Raw genomic sequence first — 22,377 nt, 5'->3', positions numbered from 1 at the left:
AGTCATTATTTTTATTCGTTTTACTGCGAGGGAGTGGTTGATGGTAATGAGGGGAGTGGCAATGAAGACAGCCTTCATTTACATCCCAGTTTTGCCCCATTTGTCCATACAGGGTGATGGTGGTAAAATCATCTGTCCCTACGCTTTGGCCGTAACGATGGTGGAGTCACCTTCGTTGAAGCCAGCTGTGCTGTAGAAAAGCCAAATGCAGAAAAGCATTGCAAAGCAACCACGACAAAATTAGCAGCTGGCCTTTCACGGTGGAATATTGTGTGGCTGGGCTGTTCAGTGGGGAAGGGGAGCAGAAGGTCAGAGATAAAGGAGATGGTGCAGAACCTCCAAGTTCTAAATATTAGGGAGTATCCTTTGAGCTCAGATAGGGCTTTCTGGAAATTCTTGGTCCAAAGTGCCTTCCCGTGGTGCTGGTGGTACAACTTGTGTCTAAGTGTTTCCTTGTTCTGCAACAGCCTGGCTCCCCCTGCCTTCCCTGCAGTCCTGAGCATTTGGAGCTCTGATTCCTGGCCCCTCAGACCATTGCCTTACCTGCACCCTTATATGGGGCCCACTTGTTTTCTTGCACTAGAGCCTGCTTTTCCATTCCCTGCCCACCCTTTTATTTTACCTTGGAAATGGCTTCAACGACACTGGCTATTTTAGGACCAAGAAATAGCAGCTACTACATGCCTACATAGTTTCTTTCTCCAGAAATCTTGCCTCAGGCCCAACAGCATAGACTCTGTTTCCTGCCATTTTTCTTCCAATCCTCTCATGTTCCCTTCAGTCTCTCAGGGATTGTGGCAGGCCTTTCTTTCTATGATTTAGTTATTTTTCATAACTCTTCATCTTGACATCCAAGTATGTATCGTCAGGCCTCAGATCTTCACCATTTTTTTTTTTCCTAGAAATCTATCATACAAGAAAGGAGTCCCAGGGCTTCCCTGGTGGTGCAGTGGTTGAGAGTCCGCCTGCCGATGCAGGGGACGTGGGTTCGTGCCCCGGTCCGGGAGGATCCCACATGCCGCGGAGCGGCTGGGCCCGTGAGCCAATGGCCGCTGAGCCTGCGCGTCCGGAGCCTGTGCTCCGCAACGGGAGAGGCCACAGCAGTGAGAGGCCCGCGTACCACAAAAAAAAAAAAAAAAAAAAGGAAAGAAAGGAGGAAAGGAGTCCTGGTGGTGTGCCTTCTGGTGTGGCATTCCATAATTCTTGAGATGGTTTTGTGTATGGAAAACACCACCTCCCTCTCTTCTCCTTCCTCTCTGCCCCACCTCCACATATTGACAAACACAAAGAAATGTTTCTCCCATTTTTAATCAGTGGACACTCTAAAAAGAGTGCACTAACAAGAATCTCTTCAGTTTTATTTTATTGTCTGGGGACTATACATTCCCATACGGAAAAACATATTAAAGTTATAAAGGACAAATAGAATCATCTCTTGTCCCTGTAGGATCACATAAAGAGAAAGCAAAGATCATCCTTAATAGTGAATACACTGAGACTTCTTTTAGGGTCCAGATCCAATATTTGGGATCAATGAGTTCGTCTCTTTGAGGGAATGAACTTGTTCCCCTAAGTATGGGTTCAGGTCTCATCTTTCAGACTCTGTGTCTTTTGTGCAAAGTTCTGGGGCTATATCTGTGAAGGGAGGGTGGTCCCGTGTAACTAGAGGCAAGAGTGGTCACAGATCCAGGACCCTTTGCCAATAGGTTCATCTCTGCACAGCCTTGCAGAGGTTCTTCATTTCGGCACCTTCCAGTGATTTTTACAGTTGCCATCTAAAATCAGCAAAGGTAACAGTGAACAAAAAAAGAGCTCTCCTCTTGAGATCCAACACTGTGGTTTTAGGATATATATTACAAGCTCCCAAACACATGCTTTTGGATGAAAGACCAGTTACTTCTGAATCTGTAGCTATATGCAGAATCAATCTAAGAGGTTAATTTTCCTGGTGCCAGAGTCTCCCTCGAGTATAGTGAGTAGGCTGTTGGAGACCAGAGACCAGCCAGACTCGAGGCATCTTAGTGATGCTTTGATTCTGGTCAGTATCATGAGAGCAGACCATACCCTATTTTTAAATTGGGCATTGTGAAAGAAGCCAGGAATACAAAGATGAATAACATGGAGTCTTTTCTCTCAAAGGTTATCTACTGCAGTGGTTCTCAAACTTTAGCATTCATGAGAATCAAAGGGAAGTTGTTTAAAATGTGAATTATTGCCCTTCACCCCAGTTCCTGGTAGAATTTAGGATTCCAAATTTTTAATCAATGTCCCCCAATGATTTTATCCGAGAATCACACTCTGAGAAGTACTGATCTAATGGGAGAGATCTGAAAAAAAAAAAAAGGAGAAATGATGATGAACAGAGCAAAGGAAATGTTTTATCTCGGAATTGCCAGCGATTACGTCTGGTCAGAGAATGTCCTTTATCTGTCCCATGCATATATGACATATGGTCTCGAGTTCACATCCAGAAATGGGTAACCATGTATATAATTTACACATTTGCCTTTCATTTACACCTGCAGAAGGAACGGCATGCTTGTGCACACAATTACTGAGTTCAGCTCAGGGATTCCTAATTGAAAACACACAAGGACTAAGATGTCACAATAATGTGGAAAGAGCCACTATTATTTTCCTTTCTAACCGTGTTTTTCTGCTGGAAAAAGGAAAAAAGAGGCAGTAGCATCTCAGGTGTATGTGGTTGCCATAGGGACAGAAGTTGTGATTTACCAGGGAACATTGCTACAAATAGCAACAAAAAGCAATGCAGTGGAGGTCAAAGGCACAAATTCACTGAAGCTACATTCAAACCAGACAGCTGCTCAATCCATTCAACAAGAATTTTACAGTGGCCATGTTAAGGTAAATGGAAGAATGGTGAAATGAAGCCAAGTGTTTCTCTTCTGCTTACATGGCTCCAGGTGCCCTGAGGCCCGTTAGGCCGTGGGCTTTCGAGTTGCTGTGCCAGGAATTCTGGAAAGTATTGATAGAAGGGACAGACAATAGATAAAAATGTTATTTTTAATTCAAAAGTAGAAATTCAGAACTACAGTAGGTTTCTTAAATATGATACCTTACGATTAACATAGAAACAAATAGGATTATATATTGAAAAGAATCCTGGAGTTTGCTGCTCGAGATAAACTATGAGGCAATCCCTGTTTTCCTAAAAGATACAACTTAATTACTGCTTAACAGATAGACATCATGTGAAAAAAATACGTAAATATATGTATACATACTTGCATATAATTATAGTTATAGCTATTGTTGTTTTAAGTAGAATAGGTTTAGCTAACAATGTCCTGCTCACTTTTTTTTTTTTTTTTTTGCAGTACGCGGGCCTCTCACTGCTGTGGCCTCTCCTGTTGCGGAGCACAGGCTCCGGACGCGCAGGCTCAGCGGCCACGGCTCACGGGCCCAGCCGCTCCGCGGCACGCGGGATCCTCCCGGACCGGGGCACGAACCCGCGTCCCCTGCATCGGCAGGTGGACTCCCAACCACTGCGCCACCAGGGAAGCCCCCTGCTCACTTTTCTATCCCCTCTCTTTTTGTTCCAGAACACAGTGTTTGGAGGATAAGGGGTCCAGCATATCTTTTTATGTTTGCTTCCTCATTTTCCAGGATAGGTGCCTGCAATTCTGTGTCCTTTGCCTCTTGGCATTTAACGTTATAATAATTTTTAAAGCTCAGATTTGGTGGCAGGATGATGGTAATAGCGGTGGTGTTCCGAAATGTGTATTTTAGACTTTACCAAAATATTTAATTTTTCTCTTTAATTAGCAAATAGTTAATAGTAGCCTATTTGGTGGCTATTCCCAAGTGATGGAAAGTAGACCGTTCAAAATAACATAATATGTTCTCTGTTTATGTGAAGTATTGTGGATGACATAGGAAAAGATTAAGTGCGGCATTGCCTTTTATAAGAATGCCACTCAAGTGTTGGAATGATTCAGTTTAAGTCAAATGCCTTTGAAATGATGTAGCACAATCCCTGCCTTAGAATGTTCATTCCTTAAAAGCCCTCATGTCTAACAGGAGAAAGAAGAGTTCCCAGATACATGTTGCATCTTTTGATGGTCTGGGTGAACCATTAGTTTGTACACATCTGTCTTCTTCTTTTTATCAAGGAAAGCAACTATTTCCTGTGGAGCTCAAGCAAAGAAATGATCATTTGCACCAATACTGAAAGAAAAACTAGCTGCTTTGAACTTATTGCAGAGCAGTATGTCAGTTTCCAGTGCATGATGTTCTTAATTACTCTTGTATCTTTTTCTTTCAGTTTTAGGCATCTTTACATTTGTCTTGTTTGTTTTCAATGTGGAGGTGGAGAGTTGAGTTAATCAGTGTATGACACACTGTCATCATTGGTCCTCTAGAATTTTATCTTACGTTACTGTTTTTCTCTTTAATATCTGGGCTTGACTACAATTACTCTGCTCACTCTGTCCCATCACCCACCCACTCATATTAGCAGCTACTCCCATAAATTTAATATGTCCTTGTCCCATGCATTTCATAAACATTCCTGGTAAGTTTATATTCTTGAGGGATGTATAGAGTTATTTTGTGAGGTCATAAGTGTAGTGGTTGAGAGTGTGGACACTGAATCCACCTACCTGGGTGCATATATCTTTTTGAGTCAGTGTTTTTATTTTCTTTGGATAAATACCCAGAAGTGGAATCGCTGGATCATATGGTAGTTCTATTTTTAATTTTTTGAGGAATCTTCATACTGTTTCCATAGTGGCTGTACCAAGTTACATCCCTACCAATAGTGCACAAGGATTCCCTTTTCTCCACATCGTTGCCAACAACTGCTATTTCTTGTCTTTTCGATAACAGCCATTCTGACAGGTGATTTAGATTTGCATTTCCCTAATGATGAATGATGTTGAGCATCTTTTCATGAACCTGTGGGCCATCTGTATGTCTTTAAAAAAAAAAGTCTATTCAGATTTCTGCCTATTTGGATTTGTGTTTTGTTGTTGTTATTTTGGGGGTTTTTATTTTTTTGCTTTTGAGTTGTATGAATCTATATATTTTGGATATTGGCTCTTATCGGGTAACTGATTTGCAATTACTTTCTTCTATTCAGTATTGTTGCCTTTTCATTTTGTTGATAGTTCCCTTTACTGAGCAGATGCGTTTCAGTTTTATATAGTCCTACTTTTTAATTTTTGCTTTTGTTGCTTTTGCTTTTGGTGTCAGATTTTTTAAAAAGTCGTTACCATGACCTATGTCAAGGAGTTTACTGCCTATATTTTCTCCTGGGGGTTTTATAATTTCAGGTCTTAATTTCAAGTCTTTAATCCATTTTCAGTTAATTTTTGTGTATGGTATAAGCTCAATATCATAATATGGTGGTCAATTTTCATTCTTTTGCATGTGGCTGTCTAGTTTTCCCACCGCCATTATTGAAGAGACTGTCCTTTCCCCATTGTATAATCTTGACCCCTTTGTCATAAATTAATCAACCGTATATGTGTGGGTTTATTTCTGGGCTTTCCATTCTGTTCCACTGATCTGTTGTCTGTTATAATGCCAATATCATAATTTTAATTACCATAACTTTGTAATATAGTTTGAAATCAAGGAGCATGATGTCTCCAGCTTTGTTTCTTTTTCTCAAGATTGGATATTCAGGGGTGGTTCCATGCAAGGTTTAGAATTATTTTTTCTATTTCTGTGAAAAATGCCATTGGCATTTTGATAGGGATTACATTGAATATGTAGATTGCTTTGGGTAGTATGGACATTTTAACATTATTGATTATTCCTGTCCATGAGCATGAAATATCTTTCCATTTTTCGGTGTCTTCTTTAATTTCTTTCACTAATGTCTTGTAGTTTTCAAAATACAGTTCTTTCCTCTTCTTGGTTAAATTTATTCCTATGTATTTATTCTTTTTGATGTAGTTTTATTTATTTATTTTTATTAGTTATCTATTTTATACATACTAGTGTATATATGTCAATTCCAATCTCCCAATTCATTCCACCAACACCCCCCACCACCCCGTTGCTTTCCCCATTTGGTGTCCGTACATTTGTTCTCTACATCTGTGTCTCTATTTCTGCCCTGCAAACCAGTTCATCTGTACCATTTTTCTAGATTCCACATATATGCGTTAATATACAATATTTGTTTTTCTCTTTCTGACTTACCTCACTCTGTATGATAGTCAATAGGTCCATCCACGTCTCTACAAATGACCCAATTTCGTTCCTTTTTATGGCTGAGTAATATTCTGTTGTATATATGTACCACATCTTCTTTATCCATGCGTCTGTCGATGGGCATTTAGGTTGCTTCCATGACCTGGCTATTGTAAATAGTGCTGTAATGAATATTGGGGTGCATGTGTCTTTTTGAATTATGGTTTTCTCTGGGTATATGCCCAGTAGTGGGATTGCTGCATCATATGGTAATTCTATTTTTAGTTTTTTAAGGAACCTCCATACTGTTCTCCATAGTGTCTGTATCAATTTACACTCCCACCAACAGTAAGCCTCTGTACATGCTGTTTTTTTGTTTTATGTGTGTGAAATTCTCTCCAACTAGAAGAATTGCTCATTCTTCAAATGTCTTCAAATGTCAGCTTCAATAGTACTATTTCAGAAAGGTTTCCTTGATCACTTTTTCTAAAGCGAGTGTTTCTTAGCATAATTTCCTCTTAGTGTCTTTCTTTTCCTCTATGTCACTTAACAAAGTTGTAATTATGTTGTTTTGTTTGTTTGCTTATTGACTTATTGTATATCTCCCCCGGTGGGTTGCAAACACCACTAGGCAGGTGCCATGTCTGTTTTGCTCAGAACTTTGTCTCTGTCTGCGGAAAGCACCTACCACATGAAAGAGACATAGTAAATATATGTTCTGAATGACAAGAGTTACCTGCTGGGAGTGTATTTCTTTGTAGATTTGGCTGAATAAACTGTGGCTTGGGCGTGCTGGTGTTTTCTGCATCTTTATTGTCAATATTTCATCTTTTGCAGCAGATAAAATAAAAAAGAATGAAAAGAGCAAAGAAAAATGTTTTCACAGTGTCCATATTTGTTAATGTGGGTGTGTGTTTGTTGACATTTGTGGAAGAGGAAATTAGTGAATAGAGTGCTTATGTGGTAATAAAGTTAATTCCACATATTTATGGTCTTCTGCAATGTGGGGTAATTTATTCATTCCCTGAGAGCTTACTATGCATGAGGCTCTGAATTAGATGCTATAGAAAATTTAGACCTATAGTCTGATAGCTAAGAACCTGCACTTAAACATGCAATTGTGTGTATTGAGAAAAAATGATATAAATAGTTATTTTAGAAAGCAGAGTTAAGTACACAGCTCAGAGCTGGGCTGATGCATAGAAGAAAACCAGGTAAGATTTGAGGATGCAGATGACAGCTTCACATTGAAGCATGGGCAGGATTTTGAGAAGCAATGTTTGGTTTTCCCTGCCTTCCAAAATATATGAGCAATACTGTACAATGGATCAAGTTCTACAGTCAAAATGAGTAAAATAGGATTATCTCTTTATGGATGTTGGTATTGCAAATAAAAAGGTATGCTGTATAAAAATGCCACACAAATTAAATTTTAAGATATTTGATATGAGAGTGAAAAGAGGTAATTTTGTGCTAATTAACTGAATTTTTGTTTTGTGATTAGTCTGAAGGAAGTTAAAACTCATCTGAATCATCATGACTTCTCTTCAGTGGGCCTTCCTGAATTTGAGAAAAATGTATTTTCAGCACTCTCGATGAATTTTTAAGCAAATGCAGTCTGTGAATTTTTTTTTAAAGTCTGGAAATCAAGTAATTCATCTACCAAAATATTTTTGTTTATGTGAACATAAAGCTACTTTTACTTAGGACATACTTTAATTCAGCTTGAATGTAATTCTTATTTTCTTGTATAATCTTCCTTAGATTACATTATATACAACACAGTTAATTGCTTCTGAGCATTTTAATGTGAGAGGGAATTTCACACCTCTCTCTCAAGGCAATTTGCTACTGCAAATAGCCAGGCCGTGTTCTTATGCATGTAAGTCACACAGTGGTTTGTAAATGTTACAGCCTTTATTTAAAGGTGAAATGATGACTTACTTCACTCTGTATGACAGACTCTAGGTCTATCCACCTCATTACAAATAGCTCAATTTCGTTTCTTTTTATGGCTGAGTAATATTCCATTGTATATATGGAATTTAAGAAAAAAAATTGTCATGAAGAACCTAGGGGTAAAGCAGGAATAAGGACGCAGACCTCCTAGAGAACGGACTTGAGGTTATGGGGAGGGGGAAGGGTGAGCTGTGACACGGCGAGAGAGAGTCATGGGCATATACACACTAACAAATGTAGTAAGGTAGATAGCTAGTGGGAAGCAGCCGCATGGCACAGGGATATTGGCTCGGTGCTTTGTGACAGCCTGGAGGGGTGGGATAGGGAGGGTGGGAGGGAGGGAGACGCAAGAGGGAAGACATATGGGAACATATGTTTATGTATGACTGATTCACTTTGTTATAAAGCAGAAACAACAAAAAAAAAAATGAAATGATGAAAGCAAAGTGACCACTAAGGATTTAATAATTTATAGGTATCTAGCTTTCTATTATGTAATCTCTTTTTCCTTAGGAAACATTTAGTAATAGGCCCTTTACAATGTCAAATTGAACAAGAGGACATAAAAAAGGAAATTTCACGTGGAATTCTCTTTCCTTATTTAGGGCAATAAGGGTCTACAATATAGCAGAAGGACTCACTGAAGAGTTACCAGTCTTATTTGACTGGACTAAGCTGCCTACACACCAGCACAAGAGAGCTTTCAATTTTACAGTAGTTAAATCAGGAAAGCTAAATTGTAAAAAGTCTAAGCTGCGGTAGAAAAATAAAGGTCAATCAGGTATTTGATTAAAAAATCAAGTCAAAAAGTTAAGGAGGTTAGGCTCTATAAAACGAAATAAAAAATTGCTGCATGGCTTAATTTTTTTACCATTTTAAAATTGAAGTATAGTTGACATACAGTATTATGTTAGTTTCAAGTGTACAACATAGTAATTTGACATTTCTATACATTACAAATCGATCATCACAGTGTACCATCTGTCACCATACAGAGGTATTACAATATTATCGACTGTATTCTATGTGCTGTCTGACTTATTTCACTTAGCATAATACCCTCTAGGTCCATTCAGCATTGCAATGTTGTCACAAATGGCAAGATTTCATTCTTTTTAATGGATATATATATTCTATATATATACGTATGTATGTGCATGCTACATCATCTTTATTCATCTCTTGATAGACCACTTAGGTTGCTTTGATATCTTGGCTATTGTAAATAATGCTGAATGAATATAGGGGTGCAAACATCTTTTCAAATTAGTGTTTTCATTTTCTTTGCATAAATACCCAGAAGTGGGATTGCTGGATCATATGGTAATTCTACTTTTAATTTTTTAGGAAACTTGCTACTGTTTTCCATAATGCACCAATATACATTTCTATTAACAATGCATAAGGGTTCCCTCTTCTCCACATTCTTGCCAACACTTGATGTATCTTGTCTTTTTGATAATAGCCGTTCTGAATGAGGTTGTTGTTTTGATTTGTGTTTCTCTGATGATTAGTAATGCTGAGCGTTTTTTCATGTGTCTGTTGGCCATCTGTATGTCTTGGAAAAATGTCTGTTCCTATCTATTGTTTGTTTCTTTGACCTTGAGTTGTGTGAGTTTTTATATATTTTGAATATTAACTGCTTATCAAACATACCATTTGCAAATATCTTCTCTCATTTGGTAGGTTGCTTTTTCATTTTTTTAAAAAATATTTTATTTATTTAATTGGTTGCACCAAGTCTTAGTTGCAGCAGGCAGGCTCCTTAGTTGTGGATGTGGGCTCCTTAGTTGCAACAGGTGGGCTCCTTAGTTGCGGCATGTGTACTCTTAGTTGCGGCATGCATGTGGAATCTAGTTCCCTGACTAGGGATCAAACCCAGGCCCCCTGCATTGGGAGTGAAGAGTCTTATCCACTACGCCACTAGGGAATTCCCTTGCTTTTTCATTTTGTTGATGGTTTCCTTTGCTGTGCAAAAGCTTTTTAGTTTGATGTATTCCCATTTGTTTATTTTTGCTTTTATTTCTCTTGCCTGAGGAGACAGACACAATAAAAGTATTGCTGAGAGCAATGTCAAAGAGTGTATTGCTTATGTTTTCTTCTAGAAGTTTTATGGTTTCAGGTCTTACATTTAAGTCTAATCCATTTTGAGTTTATTTTTGTGTATGATGCAAAAAAGTGGTCCAGTTATATTCTTTTGCAAGTAGCTGTCCAGAAACCTATACCATTTATTGAAATGAATACCATTTATTGAAGACACTGTCTTCTTCCCACTGTATATTCTTGCCTCCTTTATTGTAAATTAATTGACTATATGAACATAGGTTTATTTCTGGGCACTCTATTCTGTCTGTTGATCCTGTGTCTGTTTTTGTGTCAGTACTATGCACTTTTTATTACTATAGCTCAGTATTATAGTTTGATATCAGGGAGAGTGATACCTCCAGCTGTGTTTTTCTTAAGATTGCTTTGGCTATTTGGGGTATTTTGTGGATCCATACAATTTTAGAATTATCTGTTCCATGAAAAAACATTCATATTTTGATAAGGATTGCACTGAATCTGTAGATTGCTTTGGGTAGTACGAGCATTTTAACAGTAATAATTCTTCCTCTTCATGAGTGTAGTATATCCTTCCATTTATTTGTGTTGTCTTCAGTTTCTTTCATCAATGTCTCACAGTTTTTAGAGTACAGGTCTTTCACCTCCTTGGTTAAATATATTCCTAGGTATTTTATTCTTTTTTCTTTTTTTTTTTTTTTTTTGCGGTCACGGGCCTCTCACTGCTGTGGCCTCTCCCATTGCGGAGCACAGGCTCCGGACGCACAGGCTTAGCGGCCATGGCTCACGGGCCCAGCCGCTCCACGGCACATGGGATCTTCTTGGACTGGGGCACGAACCCGTGTCCCCTGCATCGGCAGGTGGACTCTCAACCACTGCGCCACCAGGGAAGCCCTCTTTTATTCTTTTGATGCAATTATAAATGGGATTGTTTTCTTAATTTCTCTTTCTGACAGTTTGTTATTAGTATATAGATTGCAACAGATTTCTGTCTATTGATTTTGTATCCTGCAACTTTACTGAATTTATTAGTTCTAACAGTTTTTTGGTGGAGTCCTTAGGGTTTTCTATATGTAGTATCGTGTCATCTGCCCAGAGTGGAAGTTTTACTTATCTTCTTCCAACTTGGATGCCTTTTTTCTTTTTCCTGTTGAATTGCTGTGGCTAGGACTTCCAATACTATGTTGAATAAAAGTGGCAATAGTGGACACCCTTGTCTTGTTTCCGATCTTAGAGGAAAAGCTTTCAGCTTTTCATCATTGAGTATTATGTTAGCTGTGGGTTTGTCATAGATGGCCTTTATTATGTTGTATGGCATACATTTTAAAAATATTTGTTAAAGTTATAGTCATTTTGCAAACATGTGTCATCACATATTTCAAGCAAACCCCTCTATGTTTAGTCTCATGTCTAAGGCATTTTCACATTTAAAAATGTGTATTGATTGAAATGAAAGTTGATCCTGTCTGCTTAGCCCTGCAAGGATCTGGAGCCCAGTCGATAGAAAGTTCTTTTCTTTATAATTAATTTTTATTGGAGTATAGTTGATTTACAATGTTGTGTTAGTTTCTGCTGCACAGCAAAGTGAATCAGCTATACATATACGTATATACACTCTCTTTTAGATTCTTTTCCCATATAGGTCATTACAGAGTATTGAGTAGAGTTCCCTGTGCCACACAGTAGGTTCTTATTAATTATCTATTTTATACATATAGAAAGTTCTCACAAGACACTCAGGTCTCCTCAGTTCACCCTCAGGGCTGAAACACATTCAGGAAGTAGCTTTAATGTCTAACTTTTGACCAACTTTTGGTTTTAAGTAAATTCATTTATAGTCATACAAAATTCAGGAAATAGATCCACTGGATTCAGACTCTGGATTCTCAGTGAGATGTTTAATGGATCCTGCTCCAGTCTCTCTCAAGACTATTTCAATAGGGGTCAAGACAGTTGGCCTAAGGGAGAGAGATTAAACTCAATTGCACTGAAACAAAGGGTGGGAGAGTTTCTATGTGCTGGAGTCAGCTACTAGGAAAATACTTGAGGTCATTAAGGGGGCAGTTCCTCAATGTGATTAGGCCATCTGTATTTGCTAATTGTTGATTACCAAAGTTAGATTCCTACCCTCCCACAGACACTGACAGGGATCTTTATTCCCTTCATGGTTACATTTCAAAGGCATGAGTCCCAGTCCTTGAGAAAGATATTACTGGCTTATAAAACGGGCAAGAGTCAGGGAGAAGATTTACATCTCAAAGGGCAAAGAAGGAATTCACAACTGCAAGTTTTCTAAAGTAAATGCTCTAAGAAAAGGGAAGTCAGGGACCTATAGTTAGAAAGAATCTGTCTAAAAGTTCAGACAAACTTAAGAATGTTAATGCCATCTTGGTTAGTTCCCACGGAAGAGATTTAAGGCGGTCAGCAGTTAACCAGCTTGCTCTCTCCTCATTTTCTCAAAAATGAAGCTTCATATATAATAACTAAAACAGACTGTAGGATTTCCTAAATCAGAGCAATTTCTAAAGACTCCACATTGGTGTAGAGACCAAGGGAGTGAGTAATGGATGTAGAAGCAGCAGGAAGGGAGGGGTGGAGCCGGCACTTCTGAATAAAAGAGGTTACGTTGGAACTGAAATTGTAGGCATGGCCAACAGTGCCTCTTCCTCTAATTTTCTCCCTCTTCCCCATAACTCACAGTGACTTATTGTCCTTTTATATCTCTTGTTTCCCTCTGAGGCTACCCTGATTTCACATGTGTGTGAACACTGGAGTAAAGCAGTGGCACAGTGATGACCAGGAACAGCCCTACACGTAACTCCCTGAGAATTCAGATTCATAAAAGTGACCTCTATGGACCACGGAAGCATCTCAGTGCTAGTAGTGGCTTTAAAGTCAGTGCACCAAAAAATTAATTGCTTGCTAAACTGAAACCTCAGGATGTGGTAGTTCACCTTATTAGAAGAGATGTTTTTGGACTGCAATTCTAAGTGTCATGGTCCTTAAAAAAAAAAAAAATTGAGGTAGATGTACTGTGGACACTGGTGGTGAACAGTGGAAGCCTAGACCATGGCCAGCTGGTTCAGCCAGACACACCTCTCAGGAGAGCAGCCAAACATTGTAGATTAATTGCAGGCATTTGCACACATGGCCACATTGAACTTCCATTTGCTCACTACTTTCAGAGAAGAAGTTTCTGATGATGTCCTATGACCAGGTGTGGAACAGGGGGAAGAAGGGTTGGAAACTATATTTCCAAGACAATAAGGACCAGGAAGATCTCCACTTACCTAGAGTGGGTGTCAGAGACCAGAAACTAACTGAAAGAAGGGATGGTAATATAAAGTTTTGATCCTGATATGTTACAAAAGATGGGGAGGGTTCTCATTTTAGAACGGGAGTGTGAGGATGACCGTCCTTCTTTCTTATATGCCAAGCTGAAAAGTCTCTCCACTCAAGATTATGATGCCAAAATACTCTCCTTCACCCTACGGTCATCCGGGAAGAAGTCTATCAGTACTGTTGTTTGGCTGTGGTAGGGGAGGGGGGCTAAACCCTCTCTCCAACCTGGAAGCAAAACCCTGCCTCTCTTTCCCTCTGAAGGAGGCTGCGTACACACCTCTATCACACTCCCCTATCACACTCCCCTCAGTCCTATCCCTGCTCTAGAGCCCTCATTTCACCCCTTATCTTGTACTATTCTGGAGAGAAGAGTTTTAGGAATGTTGGATGTCTTAAGGTTGTAAATAGGGCATTGAAAGGAAAACCAGCAAGGATCGTTTCATCCTCAAATTCTGATCTGGGAAAGAAGTACTGGGAAATGCATGCAAGTTGGAAAAGGGTAGAGGAGAAGCCAGAGCTGAGTTTTTGCACTAATATCAGCAAGTGCTTCCTCTACTTGATTCCTCCATTCAGGTGCTCCATCATTTTCCATGTTGACGTCCTAGTCGTTCTTCCTCAGTTCAACGTCCCAGTGCTTTTGCCTTCATTCATGTTCATTCTCTCATGTCCATTACCTTGCTGCTTAGTCCTCTGGTCTTACTGGATGAGCCTCTCCTGGGGCGGTATACTCACCCCGAGACACTGAAGGGTGTGGAGATCATGGGCTCTGACTGGTGCAGTCTTCTCAGTGTTTTGTTGTTTCCATTTGTAGTTTAGAACGCTCTGGACACATTATGCACAAACATGCCTTATCTTCATGGAATCCAGCCTAAATTTTCCAAGAAATGGTTTCAGTGGGCCTCAGGGAGAGTGAATTCATGGTATTGTTCCAGCCTTTATCCACTTTGACTTACACATGAAAGTTCTCCTTGTGCAAACATGGCTTCTTTCTACTCTTTCTGATTTGTCCCCATTCCTTCCATGGGCCCAGAGGACAGGGCTGAATAGCCAACATTTATTGCATCAGCAGGGATGTTGAGGTTTGGACTTGCAGGACTTCTGATCCTGGCTTCTGCTTTGATTCTTAGTCCTACTGATTTCAACATCTTCCTTAAAGATAGTCCCAAAGACTAGATAGCGGGAAGTGTAGACATTTAAGAAATTCTTTACTCTTGATTTTGCTACTATTGTCCTTCTTACACTGTACCTCCATTTCCATCGCCACTTCCCTAGATAAAGTGTTTGGCATTTCTGTCTGGGCTATGGTACTAGTCCTCTAACTTGTCTCTCTGGCTTGGGCTTCATCTCTCTTCTACGTTTCTTATACCCTGTCCTTAGATCATAAAATGCAGATCACATACGGCAAGTCCCCTGCGTATGAACTTTCAAGTCACGAACTTCCAAAGATGCGAACGTGCTGCTACCCAGACACGACTGGGTGGTTTTTTCAAGCGGGTAGATAGAATTGAATCCAGCAAGGAACCAGAACCTGTGCCACCACCGTCAGGCGTGAGTGAAATTGCAGCTTGCCCTCCGTCTTCTATTGTTGACGATCTTTCAGCTCTACCATCTTCTACCTCCTCTCCCTCCTCCAGTCAGTAACTCTTCTTGCCTGTTCATTCGATGCCAGCCCCTGTGTGCCAACTGTTGTACTGTACTACTGTACTTTTCAAGGTACTGTACTGTAAGATTAAAAATGTTTATTTTTTGTATTTTATGCATTATTTGTGTGAAGAGTATTATAAACCTATTACAGTACAGTACTGTGTAGCCGATTGTGTCAGTTGGGCACATAGGTTATCTTTGTTGGATGTACAAACAAATTGGACTTACAAATGTGCTCTTGGAATGGAACTCGTTCACAGGTGGGAGACTTGCTGAAATTCTGTTTCATTGCATAAAAATCCCTATTATCTAACAATGAAATTCAAACTCTTTATTGTAGCGTTCTATTCACTTTAGTATATTGCTCCAACCTTGCTTTCCAGCCTCATCTCCTGATAATCTCCCGTCTGTTCAACATACAGGCCACAGAGTTGATGGTTCTCAGAAAGCACTGTGCAGTTTTCACACATGGAGCATTGTACCCATTTCTGTCCTCTCTACCTGGAATATTTTTTCTCCACTTCTTTGAGGGATCAGCTGCTCTAATCCTTTACTACTCAGCTTAATCTCACCTTCTCTGTGAAGACATCAATAGTCTCCGAGAAAGAGCAGTTAGTTGGCTTCTCCTCTCTGCACCCCAGACCTCTAGCCTTCTAATATCAGGACACACACTACTCTGTCCTGATGTACAGTGAGCTCCTTAACGGCAATGATGATCTTGTATTCATCCTTGTACCCTGTATTAGTTTGCTCGGGCTGCCATAACAAAATACCACAGACTGGGTGACTTAAGCAACAGACATTTATTTTCTCACAGTTCTGAAGGCTAGAAGTCCAAGATCAAGTTGTTGGAAGGTTGGGTTCTTTCTGAGTCCTCTTTCCTTGGCTTGTAAATGGCCACTTTCTACCACCTGTGTCTTCACATCTTTCCTCTCTACGCACACCTGTCTGTGCCCTAATCTCTTCTTATACGGACACCAATCATGTTGGATAAGGTGCACCCTAATGACCTCATTTAACCTTAAGCACCTCTTTAAAGGCCGTACCTCCAAAGCAGTCATATTCTGAGGTACTTGGGACTTCAACGTAGGGGTTTTGTAGGGGACACAATTCAGCCCATAACCAACTCCAAACTATTCCCCTAGCCCTGTAGTTGTGGATGCCCATCCAAGAGTTGCCAACTGATAAGTATTTGGTAAAGGGCTGACTGAAGAGGCAGAGGAACACTTTGCTTCCAAATCTCTTTCCTTGTGGGAGGAGACTCTGAATGGCAGATTTTTCAGAGTGAGAGGTCTGCCTGACCCAGGCAATTACCTCTTCAGAAGGGAGCCTCCTCCTGCATGGTACTTGGTGCCTGCCTTGGCCTGGCCATCCATCATTCTCATGCCTTCTCTGCCCAGGTGCATGATGGTTCATTTATCTGAGAAATGGAATGGAAACTCCTGGGTATGGAGGGAAATGGTGCTGGCCACCTGCCACCTGCTGTGTGACCTTACATAAGTCACTCACCCCCTCTCTTATCAGGCTTCCTCATCTGGGCTAGGGAGATGTGGTGTAGATCATATGATTCGTACACTGTTTTTTATACTGACAATGTTTTCAATTTTGCTAGACATATTAAAGACTGAAAAATACATTGATATAATATTGAAGTTATTAATATAAGTTTTCAAAGAGATTTTTTATAACCCCAGGAGTCCAAACTTAGAGTAATTTTTTTAACTGCAAAAAAGAATAAGAATCTTCCTTTGTGCAAAATAGTCTCCTTTATGATAATTGTTAGATTCATGTGTGTTGTTAGCTCTTAGGGTGTAACGATCACAAAGAGGAAGATACCTATCAATTTTCTATATTGAAAAACTGTGTGTGTATTTGTTTGTTTGGGGTGGTTTAGAGGGAAGTAGGTAAGGGTAATAATAGCATGAGGGGTGAATTTCCATTATTCATACTATTCCTGTTTGCTCTCAGAATGAATGGAAGTTGACCAGGGATTTCTCAGGTGTGATAGATTTCCAGGTTTGGTTTTGTTATTTTTGTATTAAGGGCAACTTGAAGCAGTCAGTGAAGAACATGGTTCCATAAAGCCACACTTCCCTTACCCACGTTGAGAACACAATCCTTTTATCCTGTGTCTACCAGTAAACACCTCAAGGGATGGTCCCAGCAAGGAATTTTGTTCACCAAAACCACTTCTTGACAAAAGAACTTTACAGAAACATATTGCTCCTGAATGAATTATTTGGATCATAAAAAGAAAAACAAATGTGTGGAAACTGCATTTCAATTCCCCATTAAGCCGTATGAAAGGTGTATGAGCCTAGTATATCTAATATAGGTTAGCAATTTAACCAGAGGAACTGCTTGGAGGATATTGAAACAAATCATTTTGATAATTCCAAAGAGTTTCTATAGATGGGCACTGGATTTCTTTTTAATTATTCTACATCTGCTTAGAGATATGCAATTTCCAACTATGTAATTGGATTTTAAGCACTTTTTCGTTACTATAAATAAAGTGTTACAGGCAATTACATTGAAAAATCTGCAGTGCAAAAGCTAGCTGCAGCCCACAGGTTACAGCACTTTTGCATATGGACCATGCTCTTCTTATGGTATGATGATAGCAAGATTCAAAAGAACACTTCACTCCTGGAGCTGGGTAAGAGGCTGATTATATTTAGACCATATTCACTTCCCACAGTCATCTGATAGGAAGGAAAACACTGTTTAAACTTCATCTCCTGTGCTGGACAGTATTGTGACTGGGAGGAATTAGTGGAAGAAAAAAGAATAAATCCACCCAGGATCTAGCTCTAGAATGCTAATCAGAGCTTGAAGAGACACATCTATTTTTGTCCTGCTTTCACACCTGAGATCTCTTCCAGACTAGAAACTGTTTGTTCAATCCATGGGGGCAACTTTGGGTAAAGGATTAGCAGTTATGTGTCCTTAGTATAAATTCAGATCAGACCCCTTTGGGATCAACCTCTATCAAAAAACCCCTCCTTTTCCCAGTTTCAGCTGGTAACAAGTTCTGACTTCCCTTACAGCTGCCAGATGAGAAGCAGGTGATCCTAAAGTCTTTTTTCAAGGAAAGTTTCTAGATTTAGCAAATTTTACAGCAGACAGGGGCATTAGAGATCTCTTACAGATGATGAGAAAAGTCAAGTTACGTTGCTTGAGACAGAGCAAACTGTGAGCGAGCTCACCTGGGCCCTCATCAACTTACTTGCTCCTTTCTTTCCATCCTCTTCCCTTTTTATTTGCAGAAACGGCCTCTCCGTTTTAGCTCTAGGGTGTGTAAGCACTTTGTCATTGCTCGTGTTAATTTCCTTCCTGCCTTTTGCCCACCCAGCACTACCTGCTGAATCATCCCCCACATCCTTTCTTGCTTTAAGACCTAAACTCTAGTGTCACCTCTGCCACCAGAAGGTTTGCTTAACACATTATCCATCGTGAAAGGAGAATCAAAATGGAGCTGATATTGCTAAGAAAGTTCTCTTAAATGGAGCTGGGAGGCCATTGAAGAAGTGTGTATGCAAGATAGATAGATGCAAGATACATAGATGCAAGATATATGCATATCTGAGCTCAGATGGAATCTGACTTTTGACCACTAATTGTCTTAACGCATGCATCCCGAACATCTGCCCAGTGTTCCAGAAACCCAAGATATCAATGGGCCCCTTACCCTCAATAACTTGTGACAGCCTATCCCTTAAGGACAAATATTTCCTTTCTTGTGTCAGAGTACAACCTCATGGCTTTCGCCTTGATAAGCCCCTCTTTCTCTTCTCTGGAACACTCTTGGGTTTACCTGAATCTTCGCCTCCCAAATTGCAATTCTTATGACCCCAAATAAACTCTTTTCTTATTTGCAGCTTTCTGTTTTCCTTGGTTGACACTGTTCAAATCTATGCAGCCTCAGTGGACACAATGTATATTCTGTACAATAGTCTTGCTCTAAGCGGTTTCACTTGGTTACCCCACTATTTTAGATACCTGTTTTAGTTTCCCTCTCAGGGTCCATGATTTCTTCTTTTGTAACCCTCTCTGGGTCTGTCTCCTGGACGCTGCCTGGAGGTTTTTGACAAAACGTGAGACAACATCCATCCTTCTAGTCATTGAAATTGTATTTCAGTAGGGGAGAGGCAGCAAAGGCATATTAAAGAGTAGCGGTCCAGTCTGTCCAGGGCTGAATCAGTGCTAAGTGTTCAGAGAAGGGATGGAGCGGAGTAGATTAGGCTTCTTCATGTCAATCAGCCTGTGTTAATCGGAGTCAATGAAGCAGAACACTTCAAAGCCCATCTTACTACAAAAAAAAAAGATATTAATAAAATAATAGGAATAAAGCTTATTACTTTGAGATTAAAACATGTTAAAAACACACTATGAAGAATTTTAATTTAAATTAAATTTAAAGATTGTACAGTTTAATTTTCTTCAAGGTTTGAAACAATTTGCTATGTGTCTAGATCCAAGAAATACTTTTTTGTGTGTGTAATCTTAAACATCTTTTTTCATAAGGATTTATGATGGTCATTTTCTGTCTTTCCCAGAAAATATGAATCATTGTAAATTTATTCCTCTTAGAAAAAATACAGAATCAGACATGTTGTAAACTGGGAATTCTTTGGGGCTGTTTCCTTCTTTAAGAATTAGTGGCGAGCTGAGTGAGACAATTTCACCAGTATTATCACCAGGAAGTGTTTCTTAGGAGCTTGTATATGAAACACTTAGAAAATTAAATATATGTTTGCAAAATTAAATATATGTTTAAATTTGCCTTTAGCCTAAGCAAATCTTTTAAAAATTCCAATCGTATGTAAGGAACTTTTTACAAGTGGCATCTCATTTAATATCAATGCAAGTTAAATTTTATTATGTCCAATTTTATGTTTTAGATACTTCCTTTGAAGTCATATATGATACCTAGCTCATTAAATTACAGCTACCTCTGTTCCAATGCAGAACAAAAACCATGTATGACTGTTAATCGTGATACCATAACCAATGTTTCCCTCACATACTCCTCTTTGGCCCTGTGACCTGTTGCACATTGGCCACTTGGGGGCAGAGTTGACAGAAAGAATGGCTGCTGGGTAGATGATACATTGTACCCAGTAAGTCCCATCTACATGTGCAATCTGAACCTTGGCATTGAGTAATTTGAAGTTGATTGCTTTATTGAAATATGCACAGGTGCAAATTAAAACTCAAGTCCCTTCACAATCTAAGATGGAAGATTTCCAGTAACACTGTACTCTCTGGATAACGACATGAACTGTTAATGATGCAGCTGTAAAGGGCTACCACTTTCCATAAGGGAAGTTTATAGAAAGGAGAGAGGGTGTAATCAGTTGTGCTGGGAGAAATAGTTACAGAGCCCTCGTTTTGCTACTGCAGACACTTTTAGAGAAAGAAAGGTTTAGTTTGAAGTTTAAACAATTTTTGTTTTAGAAAGCACAATAATAATTCAGATTTATATGAGTCTGGAATTCTGTTAGACTTACAGTATTTTGTACATATAGTTATTAGTTTTTTTTTTTTTTTTGCGGTGCCTGGGCCTCTCACTGCAGTGGCCTCTCCCGTTCTGGAGTACAGGCTCCGGACGCACAGGCTCAGCGGCCATGGCTCACGGGCCCAGCGGCTCCGCGGCATGTGGGATCCTCCTGGACCGGGGCACGAACCCGTGTCCCCTGCATCGGCAGGTGGACTCCCAAACACTGAGCCACCAGCGAAGCCCAGTTATTACTTTTTAAACTTGAGAAGGAGATAGGCTTTCAATGGAAGGCCAGTGTTTTCTTAGACTTTCTGGTCTTTAGTCTACAGTGAATTATCCAGTCAACAATGAAAGGAATTCAAGACTTAAGTTACTTTCTGTGGAACTTGGGTGAAATCTTGGGGAATTCTGGGTAATGAATGAATTCTAAAATTGTCCTATCACATAGGACAATTCCAAATCTTCCCTCTCTCCATGTTTTATAATGGCTTGTTGGGGTTATGTCAGGAGAGTGAATGATAATCTGATTAGGGTTGTTATAGTACAGTTTATACCAATAGCGCACTCCAGATAATTTAGTGTCTGAAATACAAACCTTGCCTCCTAATTATTTTGTCCTTTGAAAACTTAAAGTTTAGAGATAATTTAAAAAATATATAGATTGTAATATAGGGTATCACCGAGTTCCTAAAACGATTTTGGCAAAATAATTTGTGAGAGGTTTGGAATATAAAACCTAGATTCTTTTTGCGGTACGCGGGCCTCTCACTGTTGTGGCCTCTCCCATTGCGGAGCACAGGCTCCGGACGCGCAGGCCCAGCGGCCATGGCTCACGGGCCCAGCCGCTCCGCGGCATGTGGGATCTTCCCGGACCGGGGCACGAACCCGTGTCCCATGCATCGGCAGGCGGACTCTCAACCACTGCGCCACCAGGGAAGCGCCTAAAACCTAGATTCTTTAGTAATACGTAATAGTGTAAGAGCTAAGGGGTCAAGATGTTATTCATAATTTATATAGGCAGTAATATTGCAATGGATATTCTTTCAGATGGATATTCTATAAGTAAAAATACTTAAGATGAAGGCTCGGGCTTCCCTGGTGGCGCAGTTGTTGAGAGTCCGCCTGCCGATGCAGGGGACACGGGTTCGTGCCCCGGTCCGCGAAGATCCCACGTACCGCGGAGCGGCTGGGCCCGTGAGCCATGGCCACTGAGCCTGCGCGTCCGGAGCCTGTGCTCCGCAACGGGAGAGGCCACAACAGTGACAGGCCCGCGTACCACAAAAAAAAAAAAAAAAAAAAGAATGAACAGTTAGAGAGTAAAATGCCTGCTTGTGGTCCCGGAACACATTGGTGATAGAGGCAGATCTCTGGACCCTTTGCACAGTTCCATGTTTCCTTTTATCCTGAAAATGAGTCCTTTCTGCTACCTATTTATAGCAGAGAAAAAACACGCTTACGAGAAAGATCTCTCCAGTTTTCAAAGGGCGATTCCCTGTTGAGCTTGTCCAGGACCCATATGGAGGCTGATCGTGAAAGCTGAGTGAGTGTGAGGGTACCTAGTCTTAAAAAGATAGACCCAAACCTATCAAAAGTTGTAATAAAGAGAAACTAGCAGGGGAATCTGCTTCTGTAGAATTGTTCCTTCTTTTCTGGCAATGAACACACTGCTTCAAATGTGGACTAGAAAGGTTTTTTAGCCTTTCTAT

Source organism: Aethalodelphis obliquidens, unplaced genomic scaffold (genome assembly GCF_003676395.1).
Source record: "Aethalodelphis obliquidens isolate GAN/ISIS:26980383/991018 unplaced genomic scaffold, ASM367639v1 scaffold16, whole genome shotgun sequence".
Taxonomy (NCBI): Eukaryota; Metazoa; Chordata; class Mammalia; order Artiodactyla; family Delphinidae; genus Aethalodelphis; species Aethalodelphis obliquidens.
The sequence above is the reverse complement of the archived record's forward strand: the minus strand, read 5'-3'. Positions refer to the sequence as shown.